The following is a 274-nucleotide window of genomic DNA, read 5'->3' as shown; positions in this document are numbered from 1 at the left end:
TACAAATCAAATTGTGGAAGATTTAAATTCAATTAGATAAGTTTTATTTTTCATAAAGATTATAATACAATATGTACATAAGTCTTATACAATAAAGCACAAATAAATGAATATGATGAATTAAATTCATTTCATGAGCTATATGGTGCAAAAAAGAGCATTTTGAAATACACGAAACTTAATATTTCTAAAGTAATAAGTCAATAAATTTACTCTTCCCTAAAATCATTTAGTTATTCTCTATTTAAACCTCTGCTAAAACTAAAAAGAAAAT

Source organism: Zerene cesonia, chromosome 28 (assembly GCF_012273895.1).
Source record: "Zerene cesonia ecotype Mississippi chromosome 28, Zerene_cesonia_1.1, whole genome shotgun sequence".
Taxonomy (NCBI): Eukaryota; Metazoa; Arthropoda; class Insecta; order Lepidoptera; family Pieridae; genus Zerene; species Zerene cesonia.
Note: the sequence above shows the minus strand (reverse complement) of the source record.